The sequence below is a fragment of the Protopterus annectens genome, chromosome 3.part1 (assembly GCF_019279795.1).
Source record: "Protopterus annectens isolate FY-2018-M chromosome 3.part1, PAN1.0, whole genome shotgun sequence".
Classification (NCBI taxonomy): Eukaryota; Metazoa; Chordata; order Ceratodontiformes; family Protopteridae; genus Protopterus; species Protopterus annectens.
This window is the reverse complement of record NC_056732.1, coordinates 1754282434-1754295921: the sequence shown is the minus strand read 5'-3', so window position 1 is coordinate 1754295921 and position 13488 is coordinate 1754282434. Positions and strand designations below refer to the sequence as shown.

Sequence of the window (13488 nt, the reverse complement as noted above, 5' to 3'; positions counted from 1 at the left end):
AAAAAGTTTTGAGGGAAAGTGTAAATTTCCTGATCCTCACTGTAGTGGAATCTGTTATCAGAACATCAAAAGCACATTAGCGAATGTGCACTATCATTCACTAATGTGCATTTGAACATTTGCAGAATGACATTACAGAAAATGGAAAAGACGCATTTGTCCATTTTAGTTTCACGTAAGTGCCATTCCGCATTTTGATATATATATATATATATATATATATATATATATATATATACAGACACACAGACAGACATACACACACACACACACACACACACACACACACACACACACACACACACACATATAGATTCATAGGTGTTTACTAGGCTAACGACCACAAGGGCCTTTTTAAGCCTAGCCATGTATCCCAAATCTCTGACAAGTTTTGATACCCTTGATAAGTGTAAGCATGGGTCTGGAAGATGAACTATTTACAGGTAACCTGTTTGCATTATAGACATAGGTGTCAAACCAGGGATGAATTTCCAGTTTCCCATCTAATTGCCCAAGTTGCACTTGAATTGGGTAAGGGAGGAACTCTGCTTCACACGGATGGGGTGCCTGTTCCATAAATGTGGTATTCTCTGAGATACATACCTATCTGTCCTGCAGGTCCTATTTATATCACAGGCAAGGTTTAAGTCTTTAGAATGGGTAATTCTGGTACTGTTTGTTTTGTGGATATTTAGGAGGTCCATCAGAGTTGGGTCTGACAATGCCCTGTATACCAGGCATAGATCTCCCCTCAAAACCCTGTAGGAGACAGAATACAAGGAACGGGCCTTGAGGTGGTCTGCGTAGGACATATTACTTATGCCCTGTATTCTTTTAGTGAAGAACATCTGTGGACATTCCATTTGTTGGATATGCCTGACTAGGTACATACCAAAGGGGGCATTGTACTCAATGATAGGTCTGATAAATGCTAAATACAGTGGAACAATGACTTACTTGGACTTAGATGCCATACCTTTGTTTATAAGTCATGCAACATAGAATGATTTCCTCACCACTGTATACACTTGATGATCAAAGGCTAGATACTTATCTATGTGTGTCCCTAAGTTCATGACTGCTGGGTCAGCTCTAAGCAGTGTATTGTCAATATGATAATTACCAGGGATAGATGACTTCCCAAAGGATAGTATTATGCATTTCTTGGCATTTGGTTTTAGTCCATGGCTCTGACGCCAATTGTTTGCCTGTGTCAGCCCCTCCTGGAGAACATTTGTGTCCATATGAAATTCAATGACAGCTCCTAATTTGCAATCATCTGTAAATTTAGTCAGCCAGAGACCACTGACATTAACCTTGACATCTGAGAAATAAATGCCAAAAAGGAGTGGTCCAAGGACTGATCCCTGAGGGGCTCCACATGTGACTGGCCTGTTTGTAGAGGTAGACTCCCTAATTTTAATTTCCTGTGTCCTGTCTGTGAGCCAGTTGGCTATCCATCGGGTGACATATGGGTTTGTACCTAATCTCCTGAGTTTTTCAACAATGTCCAAGTGGGGTATTGTGTCAAATGCCTTGGCCAGGTCAAGGTAGGCACTGTGAACAATTTTGTCCTCATCTGTTGCTTTGGTGACCTTCTCAAAGAAGTCCACCAGGTTGAGTAGGCATGATCTACCCTTGACAAAACCAAACTGGTTGGGTCCAATGTCTGGAGATTTACTATATATCTATTGATCATTTCCATGATAATTCTTTCCATGGCTTTACATATAAGGTTAGTGAGACTTATGGGTCTGACTGTTGCCTTTCTCCATTCATGAGGCACAAAGCCCGATTTGGAGGTTGCAGTTAAACAGTAATTCCAGAGGCTCTGATAGGTCATGTTTCATGCAATTTAGAAGGCATCCTGGGATATTTTCTGGGTCCATTAATGCAGTGATCTTGGTCTTAGAGAGAGCATTAAGGACATGTTCCCTATTGATAGCAGGGGGAGCTATATTTGATTATATTTCCTGAGGAAAGGTTGAGGGGGAGACATGAGTAAACTTGGAGCTGAATTTATCATCCAGGTGGTTTGCTAAATCTTCTGGTTCAGTATAGGTGGCTCCATTTACAATGAGCCCTGCACACAGTTGTGTATTGCCTTTGAGGTTGCGGACATAGCTAAAGAATGCGTTGTGGTTGTTCTTGGCCTAGGAGGCCAAACTTAACTCAAATTTGGCTTTGGTAGACTCTTTTTGTCCTCTAAGTTGGTTTTTTAGTTTGATGTGAGTGCTTTTATCCTGCTGGGTTCTACACCTCCTAATTTTTGCCATGATTTTCTTCCTCCTGTTGTACATCTGATTGATTTTGTGATTCCACCAGGGTGGCTTGTTTTTTGAGTTATTTCTGTACTTTTTCCTGCTGGGTACAGCTGCCTCTATGCAGCTATTAACATGTAAGTACAGGGTTTCTGTGAACAGTTCTGCATAGGCATAAGTGTTCTCAGAGTTTATAGGGGCTTGAAACTTTGCCAAGTTCTCACTTAATAGCAGGAGGTTAGCCTTAGAATAGTTTGCGAATATTCCTGGTTGTGCTGGGGGTCCAGGTTTTATTTTTACTTCAAAGGAGAACATTTTGTGGTCTGACCTTACCAGGGAAGGCATTACAGTAGGGGTTGTGCAGCACTTTCCCATATTAGTGAGGACCAGATCTACTATGGTTCCACCCCAGGTTGGTGTATTGATTATCTGGTCCAGGGAATTTGCATTTACAAAATCCAGGAATTTCTGTGCATGTACGTTTGTTGTTGTATAGGGTTCCCAGTTAATACTGGGGTAATTAAAGGCACCTGCGAATATGGTATTGGGTTAGATGGTTAGTGTTCCTAATAAGTTTAAATACATAGTATGGGTTTCCTGGGTCATAGAGGGAGAGCTTGCAAGTAAGTGGTATTGGATTTTACCTATGGTGATTTGAACATGGAGCAGCTTAAGTGCATTGTCCTGTTTGTCCAGCCTTGAAGTATATCTATTACTGATGTAAAGAGAGACACCTCCACTTTTTGTCCCTGCCTGTGAAGTAGCTGGTCTAAATGTTTGGAAAGCATTATAACCCTGCACTGTTGGTGTTCTTTCCATGGCTTTAAACCATGTCTCAGAGACCGCACAGACATCAGCATTCTCTAGGGTAAAGAGAGCTTCAAGGGAGTGGAGTTTTTTGTTTAGTCTTCTAGTATTGAGCAGTAATACCTTTAGATCTCCTTGGTTTTGATTTGCTATGTCAGAAGTACTTTCAGTTTGTCATTGCCTAAAAAAGGCACTATTGGAGAAGACAATGTTTTAACTAACATTCAAAATGCTAGAGGGAAGAGTTGCAGACCATCCCTGGCAAAGCAGCATGGTCTGTTGACCATTTCCTTCCATGCTGACAAATATTGCACCCCCCCTTAGAATGACACCAAAAACTAAGCCAATTATTAAAGTCAATCATCTTGTGTTCGTATTGTGGCATCATCCTCGGAGAAGGAAAAATGCTGCTCAATACTAGGTTCAAACCAGCCTGAGACACCTATTTTGAGAGCTCTTTGATGTGTCTCTTCATATGGTCTAGGGATGTACGTCTCAAGTCATTTACTCCCACATGGACTATGACTGAGTCATATTGGTAATTGAGGTTCAGTGACCTGAGTGCATGCATAATGTGGTGGATCCTAGCCCCTGATAAGCAACTGATCTTAACTTTCTCCTTACTCAGCCTGGTGAAAGGGACATCAGTGTGTCTCAAAATGGAGTCTGCAATTACTAGAATGTTGGCTTGTGTGTTGACATGCCTTATGGGCTTAGAGATAGAGGCTCCATGAGAAGCAGCTCTATGTGTTGATGTGGGTGTTGTTTTGAAACAGTGTATTTGGGGCTGCTGAAGGTATCTTTTATGGGTACTTTGTCTAGGATGTCTTTGTGGTTTAGGAAGGTTACATGTAAATGCCTCAGTATATGTGGGTCTATATGTCTGCTTTGAATTGTGCATGATGGGTGTAGCTTGTGTACTGCTGACAACCTTATTGACATTAGAAGTACTTTTATATGAGAGCTTTGCCTCCAGTGACATTGTGTAAATGCATTTCTCACATACCATATCAGTTTGTTTGAGAATTAAATGGTTGTCAGTAAACATGAGGCAATTTCTACATTGCCTCAGGATGCCCATATACACCAAGCCAGTAGCAGAGACAGTAGAAAAGTTCATATCCATGGCAACAGACCTTTTTTTATATATTAGACTGTTGGAGTGAGAATATCAATCACTGTCAGGAGTATCTGGTTTGCAACTATGTGGACAGTGCTTGTCACTGCAAACTAGCTGTCCTGTGTGCAAGTAGATATTGGAGAAATTTCAATTGTGCTTTTACAGGAAAAATGTCACTCAAGGTGACTGAGTCTGTACAGAGCACTGTCAAACACTTGACGGGAGACTAATAAGTACACCCTGAAAATTTAAGGGTGAAGTATTTAGGCATATATTGTTAGAAATAAATCAAGCAGTACTTACTGAAAACAAAGAATTAGCTTGTTATGAATGACAAAAAGAGGGGAGTCGCATGAATGGCAACTGCCTGGCTACTACTAATGCTGGTCTCACCACAGCTTCATTCTGTTGGGATACAATATTTTAGCACCAATCCCAAGAAGAGAAGCAGGCCACAGCCTGTTGGTAGAGTCCTCGAATAGCAACCAGACCGTTCAGGTACATTAAGCACAGATACTCACTCCCCAACCAGAAACAGTCAGGAATCTATGCTCTCTGCTCCTATTCTCACCAGGATCAGAATATAAGCACAGATTCCAAGCTGTCACCTATAAAGCCATTATTAGGCTTTCTGGTGATCAGCAGTGTCCAGAAAATAATGTCACTGTACTCCTTCTCTCACCAGAAGAAATCAGAAGCACTAATCCCAAGATGACTACTGCAAGGCAGAATGTGGGCTCTACAATAACTGGTGGTCTTGCAAAAGATGCTTAAAGGTAAGATGAAAAAATGGTTTATCCTAAACACTGCAGTTAGATATGAAAGTGGATAACTTAAGTTTCAGCTGTCTAAAAAGTTAAGTTTGAGTGGAGAGCCACTATTTTTAAAAGAGCAAAATAGATTGAAAGGGGGTGGGCACTTTTGTATTCTGGTACTATGGAATACAGTATGATGGCCAATTAATTTAAATAGTTGAAGGGGAATGATTTCACAAAATTATAAGTTTGTGCTTACTGACACCAGACAGAAAAAGCAGAGAGGAAATGAGATATATGGTCAAATTAACATAAGTGGCAGGCAACTAGAAAGACAGTGGTGTATAAGAACACAACAGTAACAGGGTAGGAGGGTAGGGAAAATTCTGTCTGACTCACAAGAGACAGAGCTGTGGTCTATTTTCAAGCTTTAATATGCAGTTAAAAGCAGAACACAAGTAAAACACAGTGTAAAGAAAACAAATCACAGCCTACAAAGTAGAAAAAGGCAATCAAGTAATACAAAATACAAGAAATAAAAAGCCAACTAGCCTTTCCCTCAGAGCAAACTGTGGCAGAGTCTGGGTAAGCCTTCCCAGTAAAGCCATTATTTTGTGTGTATGTGTCTGTGTGCATGCAGTGTGGGATGCTATGAAACGATACCATGAAATATAATCAGGCATTGCTCATTGTTTTTGAGTAAAGAAGTCTCCATTCATGTAGACTATTTTTTTTATTTGCATTTTGCTTACCAGTTTAGTCCGACCGGGCCTAGAAATACCCTTTTTTCAGTAGAGCTCCAGTACAAAAATACAACTTACAGCTAATGATTACACTTGTTAAAAGTTATAAAAATAAAATGGAGTGTTAAAAGAGAACAGTACAAAGTCTAAAAGAAAGAAAGAAATACCATATAATGCTTTACATTTTTTCTGCACTGATCATCACAGTGCAGCTAAGTTACTTTTTGTGTAAAGAAAAGGGGACACTTTAGAGGCTTTCAGTCTGTGGTGAGAGACGTATTCTCTATTCATGTTACAGGCAGAGCAGCAGTGCCAACTACTAAGTGGTAAAAAAGGATATCTGTCTGTATCTGTGTCATTATGTGTGTGAACAAGTATGTGCAGGTATGTAAGTGTCAGAGTGTGTGTGTGTGTGTGTGTGTGTGTGTGTGTGTGTGTGTGTGTGTGTGTGTGTGTGTGTGTGTGTGTGTGTGTGTGTGTGTGTGTGTGTGTGTGTGTGTGTGTGTGTGTGTGTGTGTGGGGAATGAGGATTTGTAACAGGCAACCATTTGAAATGTTCGGACAGACTAGATCAAGTCCCAAAACACAGAGACTGAATAGCCATAAAAATAGACTTACATATATTACGTCCAAGACTGCATTTCTCAACATATTTCCTTTTCTGCTAGGTATGGTGATCTTGGAGTTGGAATTTGTAAGTATGGTTGGGCGGGAACTTGCCTCCCATTAAGGGGTGCAGGGGAGATTTTCTCCTGCAAAAAAAAAGTTTAAATGAGAAGAGTAATGTTCACAATTTGCTCTCCTTTTAGCACTCTGCTTTTCAATAGGGAGATTATGTAGACTGTAGTATATGTTATTCTGTGCATATATAATGGGTATGTAAAAGTATATGTGTGTGTGTGTGTGTCTGTGTGTGTGTCTGTGTGTGTATGTCTGTGTGTGTGTCTGTGTGTGTGTGTCTGTGTGTGTGTGTCTGTGTGCGTGTGTATGTGGCCTAAATGTGTGGAAGTCTATGTAGGTTTGCACTGTTGGAGTACTTTCTGTGGCTTTAAACCAAGTCTGAGTCATGAAACAGATGTCTATATTCTTCAGAGTAAGAAGGGCTTGAAGGGTGTGGAATTTTTGTTTTGGCTCCTAGTATTGAGTAGTAACACCTTAAGATTGTTTGGAAACATCTTCACCTGTTTGTAGTTTTGTCTTTTTGACATTGCCTAAAAAGGGTATAAAGGGTGGACAAAGTTTTAGCCAGTATCCAAAAGCCTAGGGGAGCAGGCGCAGCCACTGTATGCATGACATGTTCATATTATGAGTCAAAGCCATTGCACCTAAATATCTAATAAAGAAGGTAACTACAATGCAATTTTTTTTGCTCCCTGATGAACCTCTGCAAGTTGCTCATTTACTTGCCCACAGCTGTTTCATTCATTGTTTTGGGATGGGAACCAGTAATTTCTGAGTTATGTGACAGCACTACAGTCCATTAATTTGTCAACTAACTGAGAAACCAGTGCCTCATTTATTCTTTGATTTGTGGCAGTAATTCCTTAGGTATGTAACAGCACTACAGTCTATTCATTTCTCAACTAACTGAGAAACCTGTGCCTCATTTATTCTTTGGTGATTTGTGGCAGTAATTCCTTATCTATGTGACAGCTCTACAACCCATTCATTTCTCAACTAACTGAGAAACCTGTGGCTAATTTATTCTTTGGTGATTCGCGGCAGTAATTCCTTAGCTATGTGACAGCTCTACAACCCATTCATTTCTCAACTAACTGATAAATCTGTGCCTCATTTATTCTTTGATTTGTGGCAGTAATTCCTTAGCTATGTGACAGCTCTACAACTCATTCATTTCTCAGCTAACTGAGAAACCTGTGCCTCATTTATGCTTTGGTGATTTGCGGCAGTAATTCATTAACTGACAGCTCTACAACCCACTAATTTCTCAACTAACTGAGAAATCTATGCCTCATTTATTCTTTGGTGATTTGTGGCAGTAATTCCTTAGCTATGTGACAGCTCTACACCCCATTAATTTCTCAACTAACTGAGAAACCTGTGCCTCATTTATTCTTTGGTGACTTGCAGCCGTAATTCCTTAGCTATGTGACAGCTCTACAGCCCATTCATTTCTCAACTAACTCAGAAATCTATGCCTCGTTTATTCTTTGGTGATCTGTGGCAGTAATTCTTTAACTATGTGACAGCTCTACAACCCATTAATTTCTAAACTAACTGATAAATCTGAGCCTCATTTATTCTTTGGTGATCTGTGGCAGTAATTCTTTAACTATGTGACAGCTCTACAACCCATTAATTTCTAAACTAACTGATAAATCTGAGCCTCATTTATTCTTTGGTGATTTGCTGCAGTAATTCCTTAGCTATGTGACAGCTCTACAACCCATTCATTTGTCAACTAACTGAGAAATCCGTGCCTTATTTATTCTTTGATTTGTGGCAGTAATTCCTTAGCTATGTGACAGCTCTACAGCCCATTCATTTCTTAACTAACTGAGAAACCTGTGCCTCATTTATTCTTTGATTTGTGGCAGTAATTCCTTAGCTATGTGACAGCTCTACAACCCATTCATTTTTTAACTAACTGAGAAATCCGTGCATTATTTATTCTTTGATTTGTGGCAGTAATTCCTTAGCTATGTGACAGCTCTACAACCCATTCATTTCTCAACTAACTGAGAAATCTGTGCCTCATTTATTCTTTGGTGATTTGTGGCAGTAATTCCTTAGCTATGTGACAGCTCTACAGCCCATTCATTTCTCAACTAACTGAGAAATATGTGCCTCATTTATTCTTTGATTTGCCGCAATGATTCCTTAGCTATGTGACAGCTCTACATCCCATTCATTACTAAACTACCTGAGAAATCTGTGCCTCATTTATTCTTTGGTGATTTGTGGCAGTAATTCCTTAGCTATGTGACAGCTCTACATCCCATTCATTGCTAAACTAACTGAGAAATCTGTGCCTCATTTATTCTTTGGTGATTTGTGGCAGTAATTCCTTAGCTATGTGACAGCTCTACAACCCATTAATTTCACAACTAACTGAGAAATCTATGCCTCATTTATTCTTTGGTGATCTGTGGCAGTAATTCTTTAACTATGTGACAGCTCTACAACCCATTCATTTCTAAACTAACTGATAAATCTGAGCCTCATTTGTTCTTTGATTTGTGGCAGTAATTCCTTAGCTATGTGACAGCTCTACAACCCATTCATTTCTCAGCTAACTGAGAAACCTGTGCCTCATTTATGCTTTGGTGATTTATGTCTACAACCCACTAATTTCTCAACTAACTGAGAAATCTGTGCCTCATTTATTCTTTGGTGATTTGTGGCAGTAATTCCTTAGCTATGTGACAGCTCTACAACCCATTCATTTCTCAACTAACTGAGAAATCTGTGCCTCATTTATTCTTTGGTGATTTGTGGCAGTAATTCCTTAGCTATGTGACAGCTCTACAACCCATTCATTTCTCAACTAACTGAGAAATCTATGCCTCATTTATTCTTTGGTGATCTGTGGCAGTAATTCTTTAACTATGTGACAGTTCTACAACCCATTAATTTCTAAACTAACTGAGAAATCTGTGCCTCATTTATTCTTTGGTGATTTGTGGCAGTAATTCCTTAGCTATGTGACAGCTCTACAACCCATTCATTTCTCAACTAACTGAGAAATCTGTGCCTCATTTATTCTTTGGTGATTTGTGGCAGTAATTCCTTAGCTATGTGACAGCTCTACAACCCATTCATTTCTCAACTAACTGATAAATCTGTGCCTCATTTATTCTTTGGTGATTTGTGGCAGTAATTCCTTAACTATGTGACAGCTCTACAACCCATTCATTTCTCAACTAACTGAGAAATCTGTGCCTCATTTATTCTTTGGTGATTTGTGGCAGTAATTCCTTAGCTATGTGACAGCTCTACAACCCATTCATTTCTCAACTAACTGATAAATCTGTGCCTCAGTTATTCTTTGGTGATTTTTGGCAGTAATTCCTTAGCTAGGTGACAACTCTACAACCCATTCATTTCTCAACTAACTGATAAATCTGTGCCTCATTTATTCTTTGGTGATTTGTGGCAGTAATTCCTTAGCTATGTGACAGCTCTACAACCCTTTCATTATGTTGGGATGGCAGCAAACCAGTCCTCAGCTAGATTGGAGCACTCAAGTGACTCAAGTGGTCCAGATATGGGTTGTTTCATGCTGTTTAGGAGACACCCTTGGATACTGTTGGGGCCCATGGTGGCTATGGTTTTTATGGTTTTGGTTTGGTGCACATCATCAGGACATGATCCTAGCTAATATTTTGGGAGGGGGTTATACTAGTAGGTGTTTCATGATGGAGACAGGTGGAGTGATGGGGTGAAGTTTCATGTTTCAGCCAGCAGATTCACTATTCCACTCTGCTTCATGAAGGTGGCACTAATGACTACCAGTATGGCACAACTGTGTGCTGTCTTTGAAGTTATGGATGTAGCTCTAGAATGTCATCCACAAACATCATAGTCCACGGGGACTCTTGTCTGATCTTGTCTGTCAACCTGCCCATCACCATTGCTAATAAAAAAGGGCTCAAAGCTCATCCTTGATGTAATCCCACCTCCACCTTGAACGCATCCATCACTCCTACCACAGACCTCACCATTGTCAAACTACCCTCATACTTATCATGTACCACTCTTACATACTTCTCTGCCAATCCCAACTTCCTCATACAATACCACAACTCCTCTCTAGGCACCCTGTCATATGCCTTCTCTAAGTCCACAAAGACACAATGCAACTGTTTCTAACCTTCTCTATACTTCTCCATCGACACCCTCAGAGCAAACACCACATCTGTAGTACTCTTTCCTGGCATGAAACCATACTGCTGCTCACTAATCATTCTTAACCTAGCTTTCACTACTCTTTCCCATAACTTCATACTGTGACTGATCAATTTTATCCCTCTGTAGTTACTACAGCTCTACACATCGCCCTTATTCTTAAAAAAAGGGTACCAAAACACTTCTCCACTCCTCAGGCAATCCAGTTTAAACTGTGTGTTACCTCATTAACCTCACTGTTTTTTTTTCTGTATTTGTAGGTTTCCTCACTGTTGCAATTAAGCTTATAAAGTTTGTTTTTACATAAGCAGAGCAGTAAATGAATTATAAATTATTATTACATTTTAGTTTTCTCATCCATAGAAAATGTTGTTTTATTTATGATTGTAGATAAGAGACAGAAAAAGGAAGTACCTGTTGAAGTACCTGTTGATTTAATGATGCCTGAGATAGGTAAGTAGTTTCATGTTTGTTACTTTATTGCTTATAGAGGTGATTGATTTTTTTCCATGAATATACTTGATTTGAAACAGTCTTCTTAATGAAAGACATCTGAGAAATAGGAAAAAGAGGAAAGAAACCATCAAGGCCCTGTTCCTTTATTCTTTCTCCTACAGGCTGTTGAGGGGACATCTATGCCTGGCTTACAAGGCATTGCCAAATCCCACTCTGACCGAGGGTCTATTTCTAAATTTTGAACTTTCAAAACTTTGAATTTTTTATGGTTGTGACCATAGGATCAAGGTTTTGAAACTTCAAAATATAAATAAAAAAAAATGTTTTTTATGTTTTGTACCCCCAACATGTGGGTTGTGCCTCCCACAGCCCCTGCTAATTAAACATATCAATTCTAAGATCGGACTATAGCAAGGAAAGTGGTAACTCTACCATTCTGTGCTGTATGATGATCTCCATTTAAATGGTTAGAAGTTTCAAAACTTCAATCTTATGGTCTCGAACATAAGAAATTCAAAGTTTTGAAACTTTGAAATTTAGAAGTAGACCCCTCTGATGGACCTCCTGCATGTCTACAAAACAAACAGCACCAGAACTACACATTCTAAAGACTTTAACCCTTGCCTGTGATACAAATAGGACATGCTGGAAAGACAGGTATGTATCCCAGAGACTACTCTTTCTCTGGAGCAAGTCCCTCATCAATGTGAAGAAGAGTTGCTCTCTAACCTAATTCAAATGTAGCTTGGAAAATTCAATGAGGAATAGGAAATTCTTCTCTGGTTTGGCACTTATGTCTCTAATGGACAGAGGGAGCCTGTAAATGGTTTATTTCTCAGGAATTTTCTTGAAAATGTTTCATCTCGCAAGTCCCTGCTTGCTCTTATCATGGATACCAGAACTTGTCATAGATTCGGGATGCATGGCTAGGATTAAAAGAGGCCCTTGTGGTCATTAGCCTAGTAAACAGCTATGAAGATAAGACAATACTGCAACAGTGTGATTAGAAATGTGAAAGTTAATACAAAACAAAACAGAAAGTAAAGATACTGATGCATAAATGCAAGCATTGTGTAGACCTTTCGATGTTTAACTAAAGTTAAACTTTTTGGTTAAATCAGAGAAGGGGTACCAGAGTTGGCCTATATTCAGTTCACTAAAAACTGATGAACTTTATTATGGGATGGCAAATTACTGTGCAACACTGATATCAAATCCATTTCTACTATACAGATCTAGTTTAAGGAGGTCACTGTGGAGATACTAGAAAACCCAATGTATTAACACATCTACTTGTTGTAAATAAACACATCCAGAGTCTAAGAAACAAGGCCTATAGTGAGGATAGCTGTTCTGGGAGTATCTGAAATCCCTAACTTTAACCCAGCTCTGTACCAGTCATTGCTGGTGAGGGTCTTTCTTAAGGTTGCTGTGTCATTTAATAAAGACTAATGCATTGTCATATTTTTCACTTTCACCAAATCTGGTGGAGATTGGATCTGTATAATAGTTTATACCTCATGTTCCATAAGAAAAAAAAGATGTTTGTTTGTGTATGCAAATGATGGGCAATACTGCATCAATCATCACAAATTTGTATGAGGGTCTCCCACAGATAAACTGGTCACTTCTATGTCAGAAAGAAATTGATTATGGGTAACAGATGGACCATACTGTACCAGCTATAAATACAATGGCAGGGGAGATGTTTACATACAGCTGCACTAGGCATCATTGTGTCACAGAGTAAGGGATTATGAGTAACTGCTGACAATACTGTACCAAACATAAGGTGCAGTTGCATGATATTTTGAAGGTGGTCTTTAATTAATGAAGAACGTCAGTGCTCACTATAATTTCTTAAAAGCACCACCATTTCTGAGGATTATTGTAAACATAAAAACACATGACCCCTCCATTACTTGGCAGGTATTAAATTCCTAAATTTTAGTGCAGATTTTAGAATGTGCATTTCATTTATAGTAGGTAAATCTGTAAAATCCATCGTCAAGATCAATCTACACTCTGCATGTTTACTATATCACCCCTTTAATATTCTGCACTTAAGTATCATTCCAAGTTGTGGGTTGCACTTTGAGATCCCTCCGTGCTTTCACAGGTGTTTGGTAATACATTCAAGGGTTGAATGGAAATGAAGACCTAAGATTCCTCTTGTAGGGTGACTGGCATCTGGCAGACAAATCATGGAAGGATTCCCATCTCTTCATCCTCATTTCTAGACCCATAAAATGTCATATTTTTCATAAACATTCCTTCTGGATCCTGCTCAGTGTTTGTCTTTTTGTAGGTGTGCTGTTTGCACTTTCTTTCTCGGTTTCCATATAAAACCATCTGGGTGTGGAAGCCTGAGTTCAGGTGCCCTCCTGAACTCAAGAGTTGACAGTATTGAGTTTATATAGATGCTGTTTTTAGAGGTGTAGCTAGTTATTCTTGCACCTAGTCCCATCCCCCAATGT

General features: G+C 39.3%; 1 long non-coding RNA gene across 3 annotated transcripts in view; it reads left to right on the top strand.

The window, feature by feature from the left end:
* Nucleotides 1-11016, top strand: part of LOC122798661 — a 700012-nt gene extending 688996 nt beyond the window's left edge. Inside the window, exon 4 of one of the 3 annotated variants that reach the window (XR_006364297.1) lies at nt 10946-11016. This is a non-coding gene — a long non-coding RNA (uncharacterized LOC122798661). The remainder of the gene's footprint in view (nt 1-10945) is intronic. The other 2 variants (XR_006364293.1, XR_006364294.1) reach the window with 2 other exon arrangements.
* Nucleotides 11017-13488: the final 2472 nt, after the last annotated feature.